The 22,371-nt window shown below is 38.5% G+C and overlaps 1 pseudogene; it reads left to right on the forward strand.

The window, feature by feature from the left end:
• Positions 1-7,319: 7,319 nt before the first annotated feature.
• LOC107868533 lies at positions 7,320-9,780 on the forward strand (annotated as a pseudogene).
• The last annotated feature ends 12,591 nt before the right edge of the window (positions 9,781-22,371 follow it).

Genomic DNA, 22,371 nt, shown 5'->3' on the forward strand with positions numbered 1-22,371 from the left:
AATTACCTTTTAAATAACTTGATTATGATATATTGTTGGGAAGCAAATTAATTCCACATCGGAGAAATAGAGGAAGAATGTCCAATATTTAAGTGTGTCATCCAACTCCACTAGTATGAGGCCTTTTGGGAGATGCCCAAAAACAAATCCGCGAGGGCTTGACCCAAAACGGACAATATCATACTTGTAACATCCCGCATTTCAGACTAGAACAAAAACCGTCATTCCTACGCGTAGATGTTCCAAAAGCAACAGATCCTATGCATATTTTGCGCGTTAATCAATTATGTAGTGTTTCGTACATGGAGGAAGGTAAAAAGGAGTTAGCTCATGATATACATCGTTTGTCTAGATTGGGTGTTAGGCTGCTTGATTCGGCTGAAGAGAGTATGTTAGTGCAGAGTAGTTCCAAATCCTCTTTAGTTTTGGAAGTGAAGGAGAAGCAAGACTTAGATGCTAGTTTGATCAGACTGAAAGAGTCAGTCAAGGACCAAAAAGTAGAGGTTTTCTCCTAAGGGGGAGATGGTGTGTTAAGATTGCAGGGTAGACTGTGTGTTCCTGACGGTGATGATCTGAGGCAGAGAATTATGGCTGAAGCGTATGACGTGCGATATTCTATTCATCCCGGAGCTACCAAGATATACCGTGATTTATGGGAAATCTATTAGTGGAATGGCATGAAGAAGGATATAGCAGGATTTGTAGCAAAGTGTGCAATGTGCCAACAGGTTAAGGTAGAGCACCAAAGACCTAGTGGTAAGATGCAAGAGTTAGTATTCCTACTTGGAAGTGGGAAGAGGTGACTATGGATTTTGTTACTGGTTTACCTCCTTCGCATCATCATCATGATTCTATTTGGGTCGTTATAGACAGGTTGACTAAGTCAGCATATTTCTTACTTGTGCATACATCTTATACAACTGAGGATTATGATAGATTGTATATTCGTGAGTTAGTCAGGTTGCATGGAGTTCCCTTGTCTATCATCTCAGATAGGGGTACTCAGTTCACTTTACAGTTCTGGAGAGCTTTTCAGAAGGGTCTTGGTACCCAAGTTCATTTGAGTTCTACTTTTCATCCATAGACTGGTGGTCAGGCTGAGAGGACTATTCAGACTTTAGAGGACATGTTGAGGGCATGTACTCTTGATTTCAAAGGTAGTTGGGATTAACATTTGCCATTGATGGAGTTTGCCTACAACAATAGTTACCATGCTAGTATCCAGATGTCACTATTTGAGGCTTTGTATGGGAGGAGATGTAGGTCACCAATAGGTTGGTTCAAAGTGGGTGAAGCTACTTTGGTTAGACCTGATGCGGTATTTGAAGCTATGGAGAAGGTGAGATTGATTATAGAAAGGTTAAAGGCAGCTCAGAGTCGCCAGAAGTCTTATGCAGATGTAAGAAAAAGTGACCTTGAGTTTGAAGTTGGTGATTTAGTAGACCTGGAAGTTTCAACCATGAAAGGGGTGAAAAGATTTGGCAAGAAGGGGAAACTTAGTCCCCGTTATGTTGGCCCTTATAGGATTCTATGCCATGTTGGGAAAGTAGCCTATGAGCTTGAGTTACCCGTAGAATTGTCAGCTGTTCATCCAGTATTCCATATATCTATGCTTAGAAAGTGTATTTATGATGCTGTTGTTGTAGATCCTTCGGAGAACCCTGATGTCCAGAACAACCTTTCTTTTGATGAGATTCCAGTTGAGATTTTGGATTGCCAGGTCTGTAGACTAAGGAACAAAGAAATTCCCTTGGTCAAAGTTTTGTGGAGAAATCAGTCAGTTGAGGGCGCTACTTGGGAAGCAGAAGCAGACATGCGAGCCAAGTACCCGCACCTCTTCTCCGCCAATTCAAAGAAAGTCGAAGGTACTATTCTTCCTTAATTCAGCCCTTTCTTATCCATGATTCATATGCATAGCCATTCTTATCACTAGTTCATGTATTCTTTGAAGTACTCAATGTTTAAAGTGAAGCAGAGTCAGTTTAGCAAATTATTTTAGACGTGTATCCTCAGTTTTCTCTATGTTCTTAGCCTAGCAAGCGACATTCGAGGATGAATGTTCCCAAGGGGGAGATAATGTAATATCCCACAAATTTTCCTAGTCGTAAAGGCTCACTTAAGCTAGCCAAGAGAAGCTTAGCACTTAAAAATTTGGCAAAGTGTTGAAATTTTTTTCATTTCCATAAACTTCCGAACTTCGGGAAATTATTTTAGGGCTTTCCCGACATCCGTTTTTAAATTTTCAAGTTGCATTATGATGGGGAAAGTCAGTAGTACGTCTTGGATGCATTCCGGGTGCATTTTAGGCGCATTTCAGTGGCATAGCTCACTGGTTTGAAATGCTCCCGCATTTCTGGGCGCATTTCAGCCCCAATTTCAGGGTCAAATTCAAACGATCATAACTTCCTGTATATAATGAACTGGGAAAGCTGCTATATATCAAATGAAATATCTTTGAGTCTTATTTCCAATGCAATTGGTTTCATTCAATTTTAACATCTGAGTAAAATGTTATGGACAATTTACTCCAGCATATCAAACCTGTCAACTGGGGGACAACTGTGACATTGTTTGTTTCCTTAGGGGTATTTTAGTCTTTTACCACCTTATATATAGTCCATAAACACGGGATTAAACATGTTTTCAGCCAAAATACTCATCTTTTTCTCCAAATCCTCAAGAACAACATCCTTTAGCCCCAAAACAAAAATCAAGATCCCTTAAAATTCAACCGTAGGAATTCGAAAATAATTTAAGATTTGAAATACCCATTGCGAGAGCTATAAGGAGCATCCATCAATTTTACGAATAGAGTTCCAAAAGTAAGAGTTCATCTAAACTCACAAATTTGAGGTATGTGGGGTTTGAACAAGTCTTGTGCCCAAAATATTAGTTTTCTTAAAGAATTTTGTATTGTTAAGTTGTATTATGCTTAGTTGATATGTTTCAAGTTCAAGAGACTATGAGTTGATCAAACTTTGAATTTTATGATATTTCATATATTTTATGTTGTGAATTGAAAATTTATAAATGAATTGTGTATTCCTACCATGATTGAAGTTTTGAATGGTTTTAAAGTTGAAGTCTTGAATTACTACCACCTTGAAGGTTAATATTACTTGAATATGCATACATGCTTTAAGTCCAAGAATGAGTTGTTGATATTTCCTTAAGAATTCCAGGAAGTGTATTGAGATTTTAATACCATGTTCTTGAAAGCTTTGAATTATTATATCTATAACAAGAATGAGTTTGGTTTTGAGAATGTTATGATTTTAAGTTTTCCTCTAGCAAATTTCTTACCAAGATTGATGTTTTGATGTTGAGTAAAAATAGGAATCCACAATTTCATACGATTTAAATGAAGAGAAATATGACTTAGTCTTCATTATAGACCCTTGAGTTATTTTGAGGTAAATTTCCTAAAAGTTCTAAGCCTAAGTATGGGAGTAGTATTTAGCACCGAGTGGGAAGTGTGGGTTTAGCGCATCCTACTTTCCCAGAACTATGTGCCACCGTAGGAATGAGATTTATGGGCCTAAGGTCGAGATAGTGATCAGTAACATTAAGGTTCTATTTCGATGTCAAGGGTAGAACAGCTCTCCCCAACGTGGGCGAGACGTTGGACTCCATGTGGCTCATATGGTTTATGTCGGTTAAAAGAAACTCCCACAGTCCCAAAGTTCCAAAGTATTGTTTTAAAGATTTCTTTAATTTACGAGTTTTGAGAATAAAAGGAGAAATTCAAATTCTTGAGTTAAGTATAATGACTCACGAGATTTATGATACATGTTTCATTATTCATGATTTAGGATGTTTATATTTCAGATTTTATTCAAGCTTTGTGAGTCATTATTGTCAGCATGCATGATTTCTATAAAGATTGATGATATTGTTTACTTAAATGCATACACCCTCATATACTCAGTACATTCCCAAAGTGCTGACCCACATATACATCTATGTGCTACATTTTCTCATAATGTAGGTTCAGGTGCTCAGTCCCAGCAGCGTCAGTGATTTCGAGCGCCTTTATTTACATTCCTGTAGTGGTGAGTCCTCATGGTTAGGGGACCTAATTTCCAGATATTCAGTATTATCAGCATTTGTATTTATCTACTTTTTATTTGAGTATGAGTCAGTTGGGGACCTATCCCAATGGCTCTCTAGTTCTTGAGTAGTACAGGCTTTGTCAGACAAGGTTGTTAGTTGTGTTTGGATGTTTCAGTATTTGATACTCAAACTATGTATCTCAGTAATTCAACTTGGACTTGATATATTATAGTACTATACATGATTTGATATCCTAAAGTAAGTATTAGAGATAGTAGAAGGCAAAAAGGGCTAGCTTGGGGCTACATGTAGCCTTAAGCACCGTGTGACATCTTGGGATCCATTTTTGGGGCGTTACTGCACTCCTCTTGCTGCTCATTTAAGTTATTAGCTGCTCAATCACCGCAGTCAAAGGAAGAAGAAAGGTATATGGCACATGTACCGTATTCTAGTGTAGTTGGCAGTATTATGTACGCAATGGTTTGTACACGTCCAAATATTTCACAAGCAGTAAGTGTGGTAAGCCGATATATGGCTTGTCCTAGAAAAGCTCATTGGCAGGCGGTGAAATGGATTCTCAGATACTTGCGTGGTACTTCAAAATCATGTTTGGAATTCGGAAGAAATACTAACTATGGTTTGTTTTGTAGACTCAGATTATGCAGGTGATCTTGACAAAAGAAAATCACTGACTGGCTACGTATTTTGTATTGGTGGTTGTGCTATCAGTTGGAAAGCTGCATTACAACGCATAGTAGCTTTATCTACTACCGAAGCAGAATATATGGAAGTGACCGAGGCTATCAAAGAAGCCTTATAGTTGAAGGGTCTATTTCCTGAACTCAGTCCACACCAAGGTGGTATTATTATTTTCTATGATAGTCAAAGTGCCATCCACTTGACTAAAGATCAAATGTATCATGAGAGGACGAAGCATATTGACATCAAGTACCATTTTATTCGGGAATCTATTATTGAAGGAAAGGTCTCTGTTCAGAAGATCAACACTAGAGACAATCCTGCAAGCATGTTCACAAAGTCTCTTCCAGTCAGTAAGTTCAAGCTTTACTTGAGCTTGATTGCCGTTTGTGAAGAATGATTTTGCCCACACGAGCTTTTGCAGAGAGGAAGCAAATTTACTATATTAACCAAACTCAGGCCAAGGTGGAGATTTGTAATGTGCCCTTTGTTTGTTTCTTTGATTCACACTTTGTTCAAACAAAGTTGCAACCAAAGTTGGAAGATTATTTTTGGATTTGTTCAAAGAAAGTTGCTACTTGTTCAACCAAAGTTGCTACCAAACATTTTGTTGTAAATTTCTTCCATTCACATGCAAATATTGAAATTTACATCTTCCATTTTTCATCATGGACAACAACAAGTTCATTCTCATCACTATAAATAGGGGCCTTCTTTCTCATTTCTAATACATCAATTTACAAGAGTTATCTTTCATTCTCTTGTATTTATTCTCCCTTCCTATTAGAGTATTAAGTTAGAGAGTGGGTGTTGGGAAACACTTTTGTGATCCCTTTCTTTTGGAGTGATCTTGTGAGGTTATTCTCTTGGGATATTTGGGTTAATTAGAGTGACTACTCTAATTTTGTAATCTCTCCATTGTACTCTTGTTGATATAGTGAAGTTGTTCCTCTCCGCTTGTGGTCGTAGGTCACACTGATAGAACCACGTTAAATTTGTGCCTTCTTTATTTTTCTTTAAGTACCATTACTATCAACTTGTTATTGTCTTTATTATTGTCATTATTACATTGTTTGGCTAAATTCCGCAATAATCGAGTTCTCGATCCTAACATATATATATATTCGAAGTATATCAAATTATGAACTCTAATCCAGTGTATACTCTTGTGTATAAGGTTTTAAATGCCGCTGAATCACTGTAACTAGGTGAACAAATTTAAATACATTTCTCCTTAAACTCTTTTTGTATCATACTAGTCATTTATCTTTTACTATTTTATGCAAAAATCTTCTTTACTTTCTTAAATTCTATGTCAAGTCAAAATAGGCCAAAAGAAACCGAAACGAAGGAGATATGAAACATTAAATTTAACCCATTTTAATAAAAAACCTCCCATACTGCAATAGTGGCCATTCTTTTAGTGACAGATGAAGTTGCATTTAGTGGTACAGAATGAAGTTGCGCATGCACTATATTTACTGCTAGTTGCAGTTGTTTGTTGAGATCATATATATATATATATATATATACACACACACTCACTTAATGCAATATATGCTTTTTATCTTTCAACCCATGTGCAAATTACTCTTTGCCCGTGATTTCATATTTTATATTCTAGAGAGAAAGTTTGATATCATATTTCATCGTTGCAATTTATGTGACATAATTTAACTAGAAACGAAGTTTAAATACAAACTAGTGTTTATTTGAGTGGAGTATCTTTAGGACAAGGTAAGGGTAAAGCTATGTACCCACAGGCTATAACATTCGTGTTTCAATGAAAGCTTCTATTTAAGGGTAAAATGAGACGTTAAGAGTTAGATGTTTCAAATAGAGACGGAGCCAGAAATTTTAGTTCATGGATTCTGAATCTCAATTTTTTTATGATACAAGTATGGGATTGGTTTTGGTAAACATGTACATATCCAGTGGTAGCGCCAGATTTTTATACGAAAGGGGTTCAGATGATAAAAAAATAAACACGCAAGGAAGCCAAAAGGGACGGAAAATAGATTTTCTTGGGATTCAAAATTTGGCCTTTTTTAATCGCATGCTTCTCGTTGGTCACCAACCAATTAAAGTGCTCTATATATACATAAACAAAAAGTTCAATCATGTATAGAAAGTGTAATTTTCTCGGCCCTATCTGACTCCGTCCTTGTACGTATCTAAAATGCCAACTTCGCTCCTATTTCGAACCATAGAAACGTGTCATTCTTTTTATAAATAGACTAATAAAGAAATAATGACACAAATCAGAACAGAAAAAAGTAGTAAAATAATCTTGAAAGCAGCTCTTGCTGTCCATGCAATCCCAGTTGTCTAACAGCTTTGTCAAAAAGATTCAGTATCCATTTTTACGTAATGGGCTTGTTTGGTGGATGCTGAACTTTCTAGTAAAAGATACATTAAAGTCAAAGCTTCCATAAAAGTGCAATCTTGATTGTACACTAATAATTTAATAAAGCATTTACTCAGCATGATTGATTTCTTGATTCTTAAAGTTATATAGTATACTAGTTCTTGTGTGTTTCTTTCCACCAAGCTAAAAAGTTATTAAACTTTATCAATGAAGTTCCACTTTTTCAAAATATGTTCTTTTCTTGTGTTGTCAATAAGTTTGCCTTTTTGTAATGCCATAAGTATACCTCCTAATGAGTCTATTCCAGCAGCGTTTGTTTTTGAAGATTCCATTGTTGATACTGCTAATAATAATGGCCTCAAAACTATAGCTAAGGTTAATTATCCTCCTTATGGTTTGAGATTTTATGGGAGGAATACCAACTGGAAGGTTTTCGAATTTTCCTTGGTAAGAAAAATTTGATATATTGTACAGCTATGTTTCTCGGACTCTTAAAAATGTCAGCGAGTGCATGTTGGATCCTCGAAAAGTATAGTAGTGTATTTTTTGAGGATTTGAAATGGGTGTGATATCATTTGTGGAGAGTCGGAGTAACGTAGTTGTAAAGTCCTATCTATCTGTAGTTTGAATAGAGAGGGACTATATTTTGCATCTATGTTGCTCGGACTTTTAAAAAATATCAATAGGTGCGTGTTGGATCCTCCAAAAGTAGTGTATTTTTTGAGGATTCGACACGGTGTAGCGTGAGAGTTGGAGCAGTATGTTGTAAAGTTCTATCTATCTATAGTTTGAATAGAGAAGACTATCATGTACATCTATGTTGCTCGAACTCTTAAAACATGTCAACGGGTGCGTGTTGGATCCTCCAAAAGTAGTGTATTTTTGGAGGATCCGACACGGGTGTGGCAACATTTATAGAGAGTAGGAGCAGCATGATTGTAAAGTTTTGTCTATCTATAGTTTAAATAGGGAGGACTATAAAGTATCTATGTTGCTCAAACTCTTTAACACATGTTAACTGGTGCGTGTTGGATCCTCCAAAAGTAGTGTATTTTTAGAGGATCCGACACAGGTTCAACTACATTTCTAAAGAGTCTGAGCAACATAGTTATAAAGTTCTATCTATCTATAGTTTGAATAGAGAGGCATATAGTGTACATCTATGTTGCTCGGACTTTTTAAACATGTTAGGCTGGTGCATTTGGATCCTCCAAAAGTAGTGTGTTTTTGGAGGATCCATCACCAGTGAATCAACATTTTTGGAGAGTCCGAGCAGCATAGTTGTAAAGTTCAAACTATCTGTAGTTTGATTAGATAGGACAATAATTTACACCTATTTTTCTCACTCTTAGAACATGTGGACTAGCGCTTGTTGGATCCTCCAAAAGTAGTGTATTTTTGAAAGATCCGACACAAATGTGGCAACACTTCTGGAGAGTCCGAGCGTTTTCTTATTCTCTTTGTCTTCATTTCAGTGGAAGAATTGGGAATAAAGGAGCTTTTACCATCATATCTTGATCCAACTTTACAACCAGAAGACCTCATCACAGGAGTTAATTTTGCTTCAGGCGGTGCAGGATATGATCCTTTAACATCTGAAATCGTGGTATATTTCTTTCCTCTCTTCATTTTTTTATGTGTTTTTACCAGCAAACTTTCTTTTAGTTCTGAAACTTAATGTGTATATGCAGAAAGTCATATCATTAGATGGTCAATTAATATTATTCAAAAAGTACATAGTAAAGCTCACAGAAATAGTTGGAGAGGACAGAAAGAATGAAATTTTGGCAAATACTTATCTTATTCATGATAGTCACAGGAAGCAATGATATTACCAACACGTATTTTGGTTTGGCTATCCGAAAATCATCCTATGATGTTTCATCATACGCTAATCTCTTGGTCAACTCGGCTTCCAGTTTTGTACAGGTAATTTATATAAATTTTGAACTCAATCTGAATTCATGGGAATATACAAGACTATATAATGAGATGTTGTTCATAATTCTAAAGGATTTATACGGGCTAGGGGCACGTTGAATTGGTGTTTTTGGCATACCACCAATCGGGTGTTTGCCATCACAAAGAACACTAAAAGGAGGAAAAGAAAGAAATACTTGAGTTCTTCAGGAAACAAATTGCCTAATTCAAGATTGGTGTATGTAGATATATATGATCTTCCACTTGATGTCATCAACAACCCTCAAAAATATGGTAAATTATGTTTGTTTTTTCTTGAATAGTTAGAATGGACAAATTCGAACCCCGCGCATAGCAGGAACTTTAGTGCACCGGGCTACCCTTTAGTTAGAATGGACAAAACTACTTATTTTTATATGATTGTGTAGGATTCAAGTATTCAGACAAAGGATGCTGCGGGATAGGGAAAATAGAAGTTGCGGGGTTATGCACATATACATGTTCCAGTGATTCAGATTATGTTTTTTGGGACAGTTTTCATCTTACAGAAAAAGCATACAGACTTTTAGCTCATGAAGTTCTTGTCCAACATTTAAGTGGATTCTTCTGATGATATATTCCACATACCAACATGTTGGGAATAAATCACGCCACGATAATAATATTACGGTAATAAAGAGTAATAATTACGACAACAGTAATACGGTTAAACAACAAGAACAATAAGAGCGATAATGACACCAAAATTTTTACGTGGAAACCCAATGAGGGAAAAACCACGGGCCAAGAGGAGCAACTGATATCTCTGTAGTAAGAAATTTTACACCGTATTCACAAGTACAATACTCAAAGTAACTACACACTCAAAAGAAATCTCTCTTTTGATTTTCCCACCTCTCTACAATATCGCTCACGCTCTTTATTTTTCCTCACAGACTAAACTCTCGCTGATACCTCACTCTTCTTTTCTTTCTCTCTTTGTTGGTGTGTTTGAATGAGCTGAAGTTGCCTCTATTTATAGGAAAAAATCTGCCTCAAAACATCAACAAAAGGTCATACTTTTCTGGGCTTTCCTAACCAAGAAAGGCCAATTTGCCAAAGGCCAATTGACAAAGTAAGAGTTAGGTATACAGAAAATCTTGACCATGTTTTTCTGCTTATGAACTGTAAGACCCCGTGAAGTTCCCTCATCGTTTAAGCATTTCGAGCGAAATAAAAGAAGCCTTATCCTTAGAAAAGTTGCTAAGTGTTCCAACACTTAGTTTATTTTTGAGCCCTTAACTTCGAGGAATTATTTTATGACCTTTCCGATATCCTTTTTTCAATTTTCAAGTTTTGTTACGATCGTGGAAGTCAATAGTACATCTCAGGTGAGTTTCGGAATTTTTGGACCTCGTTTAGGGCACGTTTGGATTCAAACCAATGAACCCCCGCGATAAGGCAGGCACAGCCCGGTCTACAATAGTGTTGTAAGGAAGGCACAACCCGGTCTATAGCAGTGTTGTAAGGCAAGCACAACCCGGTCTACATCAGTGCTATAAGGCAGGCTCCACCCGGGTAATCCCGGTGCTCCAATAAATTTTCAATCTTCTTCCTTCTGTAATTCAATAATTGGCTGCAATTGGTCAGTATAGTACCATTCATCAGTTTCTCTCCAGAAAACAGAGACGCATCAGCTTCGAACAAAAATTTAGATCCACCAAAATTCATCCGTTAAATTTCAAAAATAATTCAGGAATCATAATCCTCGGAACAAGATCTTCAAGGAGCACCTATTATTTTTATGAGTAGAGTTCCAGAATCGCAAGTTCATCCAAAGTCACAAATTTGAGGTATGTGGGTGTTCAACAAGAACAATTCTTCCGTTCTTGTGCCTAAAATTTGATTTTTATTTAAAGTATTTATGATTTATGAATGAGATTATGTCCAAATTATCATGTTTGAAGATTCTAAATTAATGAGTTATTCAAGTTATGGATTTCATGATATTTCTACTTATTATGCTTTGATCTAAATGTTTATGTTGTGATTTGTACGTTTTCTTTACGAGTTAGTATTGTTGAATAAATTTCAAGAATGACATTAAGTAAGTATTATTATTTTGAGTTGATATGAGACAACTATTAAATTTTGGGACTATATTCTTGGAATATTGAACTATTATATTTATATCAATATTGAAGTTGGATTTTGATGATGTTATGATCTTGAGTCTTTCTTTAGCAAATTACTTACCGAGATTTGAATAAAGATTTATATTGTGAATTTTGAGTTAAAATAGGAATCCACAAATTTTGTATGATTTGAATTAAGAGAAATATGATTTGGTCTTCATTATAGACCCTTGAGTTATTTTGAGGCGGATTTCCTAAAAAGAATTCTGAGTTTTAGTATGGGAGTAGTATTTAGCACCGAGTTGGGTATGATTCCAAGGTTTCATTCCACAGAACTACGTTCCATCGTAGGATTGAGATTTGTGGACATAAGGCCGAGTTTTTGATCACTAAGTTGAGGTTATACTCCCTGGAAAGAGTATAACGCTCCTCCCCAACGTGGGGCTTCTTCCTTAGGAGGACAAAATGTTGGACTCCATGTAAGCTCACATGATTTATGTCGGTTAGAAGAAACTCCCAAATAAGTCCCCTACGCAAATTAAGTTAAAAGTGTATGTGTTGAAAGTTTGATTCTTGAGATTTCCAAAGTTTTCCCAACTCCATTTCTGTCATGACCCGAACCGGGGCCTTGGCCGTAACGAGCTTCCCGAACCACAAAGTCCCAGAATGCCCTTCCCTATCTGGTAATAATGTACAACATTCATATAATAAGAGAAAATGTGAAAATAGAAATCTAATGCGGAAACATGGTCATAATACTGAAAACTAAATACCAAAAGTATCTGAATAATAATGTCTGACTCAGTCCGTCAAATCTCTACTATAAACTAAACAAAGCTGTCTAAAAACTGGGACAAAGTCCCCAATAGACCAAACCATAATCAATAATCAATGTCTAACAATAACAGGCCTTCTGGAATATAGAAGGCTCACCAACTGAAATCTGCACTTCTATCTGACGAAAGCTACTGTCTGTCAGGACCCCTAGACTCTGCCTCAGATCCTGGAAGAAGGGGGGCAGCACAAAAGTACTGGCACGCGAATCAATCCAAAATAGAGTATTCATAGATATAAAAATATATGAGAGCAATTTAACAACACATCATGTATAAAATAGTTTCCAAAACACATGGGCATCATTTTGAATATTCTAAGACATTCTTGTCAAAATAATTTCTGATCTTTGTATTACTTCTGAGTTAGGTGGTACACTCCTACAAGTCTAAAATCCCACGGGCTATATGGAATACGCCATTGACTCGGTGGGGATGCCCCCAACCCAAGTGTGCCGTAAGGGTTGGAGTGTCTATATCTAATATGCCACACGGCACCAGGCCAGCGTAAAATACCTCTAGGAGACATAATAACCCGGATCGGAAAATCATGTGTAATGCTCCGTAAAAGTCGTGCATGTACTAACTCTTAGTGGTGTGTTCTTAGACTTAAAACTTGAAAATTTTTCTAAGTGTAATGAGGACTTAGAGTCATTTTAGCTGGTAGTCTTTGGGACGCAACTTTTTAATCTTCCCGAACTCCAATTTTATAAATTTTTGTTGCGTTGTGACCGGGGAATTCAAGGGTACGTATCGTGTGAGTTCCAGAATTTTTAGATGAGCATAAGGGCACGTTTGGGGTGCCAATCCAGTGAGGGTCCACGATCTGCAGGCGTCGCCTGGCCTGGGAGCTCATCCCGAGATAGAGCGGGCGACGCTTACTTATAGCGGTGCAATTGGGCAGGCGGCGCCTGCAAGATCACCCCAGGCCATTTTTTCAACCTTCTCTGGGAAATTAAGGGCATTTTGGTAATTGTCCATGTAAGACCCCACAAAATCGTTGCATCCGAATTCAGCTCTCTTGGCTTTATAAGCTTCAAGACTTAGCCAATTTTCATAAGTGTTCAACACTTAGTCTCATTTTAGACCTCCAAACTTCCGGGATTTATTTGACGACCTTCCCGACATTCATTTTTCAATTTTCAAGTTGCGTTGTGATGGGGAAAGGTTGTAGTACATCCCGGGTAAGTTTCAAAATTTTTGGACTCCATTTAGGGCATGTTTGGATTTCAAACCAGTAGCTCTCCGCTATTAGGGGGCGCCGCCCAGCTTAGAGAGCCTCTCTAAGCAAGGCGCTGCCCTTCTTAGAGAGGGAGGGGAGAGCAAGACGCCACCCTGCCAGTCCGATGGGTACCCAGTTTTCAGCATTCAACCTCCGCATCTTAAAGGGTATTTTGGACATTTTTCCTACCCTATATATAGTCTTAAACACGAGATTAAACCCATTTTTCACCAAAATATTATAGTTTCATCAATTTTCTCTCAAGAACAAACCAAGAACCAGTCTAGGGTTTAATATGGGGGTTTCCGATTCCAAGCCTATTTCACTACAATCTTCGCGGATTATTATTCAAAGGTATGCATAGTGTTCATCTATGGATTCAATTCGTTCATAGAGCTCAAGAATCATATTTTTAAATGTTATTTTGTAAACTTTTTGTGGTGATATAAGCATGTACATGTTGATGATTGATGTTTAAGTTTCAAGATGATATCTAAGGATGTTTTCATAGAATATATGTAGTTGTTGGTCGAAAATCATGAACTTTGGGTGGTTTGATATAATGCAAGTATGAAATCCACCTATTCCTTAGAGAATGCATGCAAGGTGTTTGATAAAATGCCTAGGATGATAGAAGTTCATATTTACATGATTCCATGATATCTAAATGACAAGTTCATGTTAGCTATACACTTCAATATGAATTTCCATGCTATTTATGTATTCTTATGGTAGTGGCATGAAACGTGTATGATGATGGAAATATGAATTATGTATGCGAATTATATCCATGTTTTTCCTATAATGTTTGACATGTTGAATAAACCCATGAAATATGCTATCCCTTACTTATGATATTGTGGATTGTGGACTCCAATCTTGTGATCAAGTCATGTCATGTGTGTCAGTTTCCTTCTATCGAGTCCTGGGGGTATTCGTACCCGATAAATATAGTTGTGTGCCTAGAGCCATGTCATGTTGCCACGATAATCTCAGTCAAGCTATAATCTATAGAACTCAGTCAGTCATGTGACTTAGGAAATATTAGAAATTTCATGATCTCAGTTAACTCTCAGATAATAGTACTACTCCGTCAGTCAACGAATGTCAGTTATTCAGTCCATGTACAGTCAGTTAAATCATGTTCAGTCCCTCCAGATGGGACTAGAAGTTAGCACCGAGTGAACCCAAGGATGGGAATTCACCTGCCAATTCAGGGTATGATTCTTAGCAGTCATCCTCGTGTTCCAGAACTACGTAGCCAGTGTAGGTTGAAACATCGTAACCTGTTAGATTAGGGTTGATGGGGTGGCTTAACCTGTCAGTTTAAGGTCCCACCATTCTCACCTTGAGTACCTGCCAAGTAAGGGTCACTCACAGCTATCCTTATCGGTGGAACGGTATTGACACCCCTCCAGTCGGGGCAGAGATTGGACCCCAACTTAGCCATATTGGCATACATGGGGCATTTCGGTTAAACAACTATCTCCCACAGTTTCAGACTCAGCCTCAGTAAACGAACTCAGATAGTTCTTCAGATTTCAGTATATCAAGACTGTGAGATACAGTAAAACTTAGTCACAGTACGAAACTCAGATAGTTCCATCAAATTCAGGACTGTCAGCTACAGTCACCCAGGTTATCAGAATTACAGTATCAGTTATGCTAGTTATTAGTAAACCATGTATTAGATTACAGATCTAGCTATCACGCATTCACGCTCTTAGTTTTTATGTATGCATGTTTGCACTCTCACGTTCATATTAGTCAGTTAGTTAGCATTGTTCATGCATGAAACCCATGTTCATTTAGCCTACCTTACTCATATACTTAGTACTCCAGTTGTACAGATGCATTTGCGCTATGGTGCTTTCTTTCATGTTACACCATAGGTCCGAAGACATGAGCTCCAGATCAGCAGTAGCGGTAGCATTCCAGTCGTAGAGATACAGTGAGTCCTCATCTATTCAAGGACAATATGATTTGATTTATTTATTTATTTTATCATTTCAGTTTTACGGAGTTAGTTGGAGACATGTTCCTTCAACTCCTTATTCAGAAAGTACTTAGAGGCTTTTAGATTTACTTTCAGACTTTGTTATCAAATTCAGTATTAAGTATTTGGAATTGTGTTCAGTTGTTTGGGTATTTATTACCCCACGAATGTTGTTTTGATATACACATTTTAGTTGAACCTTATGGCCTATTGTGCATGTTTTTCGCATTATATTGTCATGATTTACAGTATACAGGTACAGATATCAGTCATGGGTTAGCTTATGGTCCTTCGGGGTCATGAGAATTATGTAGTATTTCGGTTCAGAAAATTAGGGTGTTACAAACTTGGTATCAGATCCTAAGGTTCAATAGAGTCCTAGGAAGTCTAAAAGTCGCATCTAGTAGAGTCTTGTGCATGGGTGTATTGCGCGCCACATTTATGTACAGGAGGCTATAAGATGTTTTAGGAACAGTTTCCCTTCTTTCAGTAGTCATGTCGTGCTATTGAGCATAATCTCAAGTTAAACTCCCAGTCTAATCCGTTCTTCTCTTGTTTCAAAGAATATGGCCCCAAAGAGAAGAAGCCAGCCAGCTCATCAGCCCGAAGATCCTTTGGGCGAACATGTTTCTCATGCAGAGTTTAGAGCCGCATTCACCACACTTGCTCAGTCTGTGGCTGCCCAGAATGAACGGTTACTAGTTATTCCAGCTAATCCATTAGCCAACTCAGCCGCAGCTAGGATTCGGGACTTCACTCGAATGAACCCTCCATCGTTCCATGGATCTAAGTCTGAGGAAGACCCTCAGGAGTTCACTGACCAAGTACAGAAGGTCATTGACATTATGGGGGTCACTTCTTGTTAGAGTGCCGAGTTAACCGCATACCAATTACAAGATGTTGCTCATACTTGGTACAAACAGTGGAAATCCAAGAGGTTAGATGATGCAGATCTGGTTAAGTAGAAAGAATTTGTCACAGCCTTCTTAGACAGATTCTTTCCCCAAGATCTGAGGGAGGCCAAAGTTCTTGAGTTTATCAACCTCTGGAAGGGAAATATGATGGTTAGAGAGTATTCTCTCAGATTTACTCAGCTAGCCAGATATGCCCCTCATGTGGTTGCAGACAACAGGGCTAAAATGAGCAAGTTCATGTCAAGGGTCAATGATAGCATGGTAAATGAGTGTAGATCTATGATGCTTAACAGTGATATGACCTTATCCAGACTCATGACCCATGCCTAGCAGATAGAGTATAGAAGGTTAGGACTAGGGATAAATAAAACAAGAGAGCAAAATTAGGCAATTTTAATTTTTCTCAACCCAGATTTAAGGGAGGAAACCGTTCATAGTTTCGTACTAAGTCAGCAGCTCCAGCTCCTTCCTCCGTCAGTGCTCCAGTGCCAAAGTTCAGAGACAGCTACAGAGACAAAGCACTAGGCTCTAAATCTCAGGGCAGTGTTAGCAGTACCCGAACAAATCCCCTTTGTCAGACTTGTGGTAAGAACCACAAAGGTATTTATAGAGCCGGTAGTGATGTCTGTTTTGGTTGTGGCAAGTCAGTCCACAGGATTAGGGAGCGTCCGCAGTCAAGTCTTTAGGGTCAGTAAAATTATTCCGCAGCACAGTCCAATCGCCTAAACCAGCAGGGTGCCACTTCCAGTGCCACCAGTGGGCAACGCCCAAATAGGCTCTATGCTCTTCAGACCTGACAAGATCAGGAAAATTCTCCTGATGTCGTTACTAGTATGTTACAGATTTTCCATGTTCATGTTTATGATTTGCTAGACCCAGGTACATCCTTGTCTTTTGTCACTCCATACATAGCAGGCAATTTCGGAATCAGTCCCAAAATTTTAACAGAGCCCTTTTCAATCTCTACCCCAGTGGGTAAAACTATCATAGCCCGGCAGGTATACAGGAACTGCTTGGTTATCATATTTCAGAAATCCACGTTAGTAGATTTAGTCGAGTTGGAGATGACTGATTTTGATGTCATTCTCGACATGGATTGGCTTCATTCCTACTATGCCACAGTTGACTGTAGAAATAGGATAGTTCAGTTTTAGTTCCTGAATGAGCCCTTCCTAGAGTGGAAGGGTAGCATTTCAGCATTCAGGGGTCAGCTTTTTTCCTACCTTTGGGCAAGGAAAATGATTTCTAAGGGGTATGTATATCATCTCGTGCATGTTAAAGATTCTAGTTCCGAATCTCCCTTGAAACAGTTCTAGTGGTTAATGAATATTCAGACGTCTTCCCCAAAGATCTTCTAGGCATTCCTCCCGAAAGGGAAATAGACTTCGGCATAGACCTTCTTCCGGATACTCAGCCTATTTCTATTCTGCCATACAGAATAGCACCAAAATAACTCAAAGAACTAAAAGATCAGTTGAAGGATCTCTTAGATAAGGGATTCATCAGGCCCAGTGTGTCCCTATGGGGTGCGCCAGTCTTATTCGTGCATAAGAAAGATGGTTCTCTCAAGATGTGGATTGATTACTATCAACTCAACAAAGTCACAATCAAGAATAGACATCCTCTTTCCAGTATTGATGATCTATTCGACCAACTTTAGGGCGCCAGTTACTTCTCTAAGATAGACCTCGGATCAGGCTATCATCCACTCAGAGGTAGAGAATGTGACATCCCAAAGACAGCTTTTTATACTTGGTATGGTCACTTCAAATTTCTAGTCATGTCCTTTGGTTTTACCAATGCCCCTGCAGCTTTCATGGACTTGATGAACCGGATGTTCAAGTAGTACTTGGACATGTTCGTCATAGTTTTTATAGATTATATCTTGGTCTATTCTCGCACAGAGCGTGATCATTCGGACCATCTCAGAATTGTTCTTCAGCCTCTCAGGGATCATCAGTTATTCGCTAAGTTCAGCAAGTGTGAATTTTGGCTAAGATCAGTAGAATTCCTTGGATATATTATTTCTGGTGATGGCATTAGGGTAGATCCTCAGAAAACCAAAGTGGTAAGAAATTGGACCAGACCCTTATCTCCATCAGATATCAGGAGTTTCTTGGGTTTGGCTGGCTGTTACAGATGGTTTGTCGAGGTATTTTCTTCTATTGTATCTCCCATGTCCAGATTGACTCAGAAGAAGATTAAGTTTTAGTGGTCAGATTCATGCGAGAAGAGTTTTCAGGAGTTGGAGACTCGACTTACCTCAGCTCATATTCTAGCTCTTCCAGATAGTTCAGATGGTTTTGTAGTCTATTGTGATGCTTCCAGAGTAGGTTTAGGTTGTGTCCTTATGCAGCATGGTAAGCTCATAGCCTACGCCTCCAGACAGCCGTGGTATTTTCTCTAAAGATTTGGAGACATTATTTATATGGAGTTCATATAGACGTCTTCACAGACCATAAGAGTCTCTAGTATGTCTTTTCCCAGAAAGATCCCAATCTTCGTCAGAGAAGGTGGTTAGAACTCTTGAAGGATTAAGACATGAGTGTCCTTTACCATCCAAGAAAGGCCAATGTTGTGGCCGACGCACTCAGTAGACTCTCCATGGGTAGTATTTCTCACATTGAGGATAGCAAGAAAAAGATAGCCCAGGAAATCCATCAGCTTGCCAAACTAGGCATTCGCTTAGTCAACTCTTCAGGGGGTGGTGTATGTGTTCAGAGTAGTTAAGAGTCATCTCTAGTTTCCGAAGTGAAAGAGAATCAAGACAGGGATCGTAGCCTTGTCAAGCTGAAAGAGTCAGTTTTGAATCAGAAAGTTTAGGTTTTCTCCCAAGAGGGAGATGGTGTTCTTCGTTGTCAGGGTCGTTTGTGCATCCCAGGTGTAGATGAATTGAGGCAGTGAATTCTTGCAAAAGCGCATGGTGTGCGATACTCCATTCATCTAGGGGCCACCAAGATGTACCGTGATCTGCGGGAGATCTATTGGTGGAGTGAGATGAAGAGAGATGTTGCAGAGTTTGTGGATAAGTGATCTACATATCAACAGGTTAAGATAGAGCATCAGAAACCTAGCGGTTCCATGTAGGAGTTCACCATTCCTACTTGGAAGTGGGAAAAAGTGAACATGGACTTCGTGATGGGTTTTTCTAGAACTCGTCATCAGCATGATTCAGTTTGGGTCATTGTAGATAGAAAGGCCAAGTCAGACCATTTCCTTCAAGTTCGTACTTCTTATTCAGCTGAGGATTATGCCAAACTCTATATTAGGGAGTTGTTCATATTACACGGTGTTCCCGCATCTATCATCTCAGATAGAGGTACCCAGTTCACCTCTCACTTCTAAAAAACATTCCAAAAGAGTCTCGGTACCCAAGTCCATCTCAGCATAGCGTTTCATCCTCAGACAGATGGTCAACCAGAGAGGACCATTCAGACTCTTGAAGATATGCTAAGGGCGTGTACAATTGATTTCAAGGGAAGTTAGGATGACCACTTGCCTTTGATTGAGTTTGCATACAATAATAGCTTCATTACAGCATTCAAATGGCTCCATTCAAATCTCTCTGTGGTAGGAGATGTAGATCTCTAATCAGTTGGTTCAAAGTTAGTAAGGCCTTAGTCATAGATCCTGACTTAGTATTCGACGCCTTAGAGAAAGTTCAGTTGATCAGAGAGAGACTGCGGGATGCTCAGAGCCGACAGAAGTCTTATACAGATGTTCGTAGAAAGGATCTCGAGTTCAAGGTCAATGACTTTGTCTATCTTAAGATCTCTCCCATGAAGGGAGTGAAGAGGTTCGGCAAGAAAGGGAAACTCAGTCCCCGATATATCGATCCCTTCAGGATTCTCAGTCGCTTCGGCAAGGTAGCTTATGAGCTTGAATTTCCTTTAGATCTAGCCTCAGTCCATCCAGTCTTCCATGTATATTTGCTCAAGAAGTGCACAGGTGACCCTGCAGTTGTTGTCCCTATTCATAGCATTGAAGTTTAAAACAGCCTCTCTTATGAAGAGATTCCAGTTGAAATTTTAGACTATCAGACACGTAGATTGAGGAACAAAGAAGTCCCTCTAGTCAAGGTTCTTTGGAGAAATCAGTCTCATGAGGGATCTAGTTGGGAAGCAGAAGCATATATGTGTACCAAGTACCCTCACCTCTTCTCTGCAAATTCAAATCAAGTTCAAGGTAACAGCTCTCCTTAAGCTTATTCAGTTTCATGTTCACGTCCCCAGTTTAAACTTGGTATCTATTACCGTTGCATACTCAATCATGCATTCATGTATCAGTTGAATTATAAGGTCATGAATTAGATATGCATTCTCATCTCGAGAAGCTCATTTTATCAGATTGCTCAGTTACGCATTCATGTCTCAGTTATCCATGCATCAGATATGCATGAGTTCAGTATGTTTAGCATGTCGGTCATAAGATCGTGTTTCCATTCTTCATGTTCAGTTCAAGTTCTGTTGTCTTGTATCCCCTCTCAGTTGTTTCTCATTCGAGGACGAATGTTCCCAAGGGGGAGATATTGTAAGACCCCGCAAAATCGTTGCATCCGAATTCAGCTCTCTTGGCTTAACAAGCTTCAAGACTTAGCAAATTTTCATAAGTGTTCAACACTTAGTATCATTTTAGACCTACAAACTTCGGAAAATTATTTGATGACCTTCCCGACATTTGTTTTTTGATTTTCAAGTTGCGTTGTGATAGGGCGAGGTTGTAGTACATCCCGAGTAAGTTTCAGAATTTTTGGACTCCGTTTAGGGCACGTTTGGATTTCAAACCAGCAGCTCTCCACAATTACGGGGTGCCGTCAAGCTTAGAGAGCCTCTCTAATCAAGGCGCCGCCCTTCTTAGAGAGGGAGGGAGAGCAAGGCGCCGCCCTACCAGTCCGGTGGGTACCCAGTTTTCAGCATTCAACCTCCATATCTTAAAAGGTATTTTGGACATTTTCCCTACCCTATATATAGTCTTAAACACGGGATTAAAACCATTTTTCACCAAAATATTGTAGTTTCATCAAATTTCTCTCAAGAACAACCAAGAACAAGTCTAGGGTTTAATTAGGGGTTTTCGACTCCAAGCCTATTTCACTACAATCTTCGCGGATTATTATTCAAAGGTATGCATAGTGTTCATCTATGGATTCAATTCGTTCATAGAGCTCAAGAATCATATTTTTAAATGTTATTTTGAAAACTTTTTGTGGTGATATAAGCATGTACATGTTGATGATTGATGTTTAAGTTTCAAGATGATATCTAAGGATGTTTTCATGGAATATATGTAGTTGTTGGTCGAAAATCATGAACTTTGGGTGGTTTGATATAATGCAAGTATGAAATCCACCTATGCCTTAGAGAATGCATGCAAGGTGTTTGATAAAATGCCTAGGATGCTAGAAGTTCATATTTACATGATTCCATGATATCTAAATGACAAGTCTATGTTAGCTATACACTTCAATATGAATTTCCATGTTATTTATGTATTCTTATGGTAGTGGCATGAAACATGTATGATGATGGAAATATGAATTATGTATGCGAATTATATCCGTGTTTTTTCCTACAATGTTTGAGATGTTGAATAAACCCATGAAATATGCTATCCTTTACTTATGATATTGTGAATTGTGGACTCCAATCTTGTGATCAAGTCATGTCATATGTGTCAATTTCCTTCTATCGAGTCCTGGGGGTATTCGTACCCGAAAAATATAGTTGTGTGCCTAGAGCTATGTCATGTTGCCACGATAATCTCAGTCAAGCTATAATCTATAGAACTCAGTCAGTCATGTGACTCAAGAAATATCAGAAATCTCATGATCTCAGTTAACTCTCAGATAATAGTACTACTCCATCAGTCAACGGATGTCAGTTATTCAGTCCATGTACAGTCAGTTAAATCATGTTCAGTCCCTCCAGATGGGACTAGAAGTTAGCACCGAGTGAACCCGAGTATGGGGACTCACCTGCCAGTTCAGGGTGTGATTCTTAGCAGTCATCCTCGTGTTCCAGAACTACATAGCCAATATAGGTTGAGACATCATAACCTTTTGGATTAGGGTTGATGAGGTGGCTTAACCTATCAGTTTAGGTTCCCACCATTCTCACCTTGAGTACTTGCCAGATAAGGGTCACTCACAACTGTCCTTACCGGTGGCACAGTATTGACACCCCTCCAGTCGGGGAAGAGATTGGACCCCAACTTAGCCATATTGGCGTACATGGGGCATATCGGTTAAACAAC

The sequence above is a fragment of the Capsicum annuum genome, chromosome 4 (assembly GCF_002878395.1).
Source record: "Capsicum annuum cultivar UCD-10X-F1 chromosome 4, UCD10Xv1.1, whole genome shotgun sequence".
Classification (NCBI taxonomy): domain Eukaryota; kingdom Viridiplantae; phylum Streptophyta; class Magnoliopsida; order Solanales; family Solanaceae; genus Capsicum; species Capsicum annuum.